The sequence below is a fragment of the Coffea arabica genome, chromosome 6c, assembly GCF_036785885.1.
Source record: "Coffea arabica cultivar ET-39 chromosome 6c, Coffea Arabica ET-39 HiFi, whole genome shotgun sequence".
In the NCBI taxonomy this organism is placed as follows: Eukaryota; Viridiplantae; Streptophyta; class Magnoliopsida; order Gentianales; family Rubiaceae; genus Coffea; species Coffea arabica.
In genome coordinates, this window is record NC_092320.1 from 47,286,055 (window position 1) to 47,287,937 (window position 1,883).

Here is a 1,883-nt window from a genome sequence, read left to right on the forward strand (position 1 = left end):
CGAAGCTTTGGCTTTGTTTCAAACGTTTGATTTGATTTGTAGCTTGACTGAAATGTCCCGTGCATGATTGGTAGTTTGGTGCCGAAGGTCATCAGTAATTTCTGGTTTTGATAAATTAGTTGGCATGATGAAACGACAAGTTTGGAAACAAAAAATGCAGCAGTTTGGTTTGTTTTGTTGCAAAAGCTTTTCGCCTTCTTTTGTTATATGAGACCTGCGTAAAGTACTCCAAGAATCCCATTTGTTGTCAAGTTGTATCCATGTTTGATTGAGAATAGATCAAAAAAGTTGCATGAATCTTGCTTGCCGAGAGTCGCTTGGGGTTGTGGCAGCTTTTGTTTTGCTTTGCTTGCATGAAAGTTTTCTAAAGTTTGCATGATCTCAGCTTCAGTTTGTATGATTGGAATGATGAATGTTGCTGTTGGTTTGGTTTTAAATTAAGACTTTGATGTTTGGCCGAAAAGGATCTTGTTCAAAAATGGTTTCTGAGGCTGAAACCTGCGACTAAGAACTGAAGTTGAAGAATTGCATGCGAATGGTTGCAGAAACAAATTTCCCACGTAGCTTGCATGAACATGCATGGAAATGTTCTCCAAATTTTGCACTTTAACCCCTTAATTTGGGTTTAGTGCCACTATGGCCCAATTAGTTGAATAATTTAATCAATTTTGTCATTTTAGAATCTTAATTGCTTTTGGTACCTTGATATGATTTTGGGTAAGACGTTTAGTGAGTTTTAGGATGCATTTTGAGGTTCAATAAGTTTTGATAGATTTTTAGCTTGGATTTGTGTTCTAATCACATTTTTGATAATTTTGATGTTTAACTTGAACAAATAGATTTCCATTCACTTTTGATGAATCTATATCATTTGATTTTAATAGGTCTCATCTTAAGCCATTAATTTTAGTATTTTATTTTAGACCCTTTCATCAATTAATCTAATTAAGTCCCTGTTGCTTTAGTTTCTTGTATGTGGTTGGCTTGTCTATGTAAATACTTTAGTTGACTTAACTTAGTGTTTAACTTTCATTTTTCATATTTAATTTTTATTCCCTAATTTAAGTGGTACCTTAACCCGTTTATTATTTTGGAGGGTAAATTAGTAATTTCATTTCATTAGGGCGTCAATTCAAGGGAGGTACACTCTATCCCTCATTTGCACTTTATTTGACCCAACGTGCTCCTACGTGTTATATGAATATGCATGTTTACTTGTTTTACTAGTTTTCCTTTAATTTCTTTTATTTATTTCATTTACTTTTGTTTTTTTTATTTAAGTTATTCTTTTTGCTTTTTATTTAAGTTATTCTTTATGAGGTATGTGTACACCTCTTGGCTTGTAATAGATAGGGCTTGGAGGAGCATTTGATGAAGACCTCTTGAAGACATGTGCCTAGCTAGCAAATGTAATAGTTAAGGCTTTAATTGTCTTATGTGTCTTGCATGCTTAGTTACTACGTGTTAATTTGCTTTGTTAGGGCCTTGCATTTAGTCGAGCATGCTAAATGTTATGTGCTATGTGTTTATAAGTGTTTGGCATGTCTACTCGCTTTCCATAGCCTGAATGAATGTGATGAATGAATGTACGTTTCCACTGGTCCAACGCTAGTCGGAATTCATAGAATGGGCTAGTCCAACGCTAGACCCTTAGGGATTTCCCCTCGTTAGTACATGTTTGCATGTTTACTACATTTCATGCATTTTTTAGTTTTTTATGGCATTTGGCATGTCCCTCTAACCTTTTCCCTTTCATTTTAGGCCTTTGCATTTCATGCTAGTTATAGGGTCCATTTGCCTGAGAAACCCCTTGGGTAAGGGAAACGAGCGAGTGTGGCTTCAAAATAGCCTTAGCACGCTAGTTCCGCCTTCTAATCAAAGGG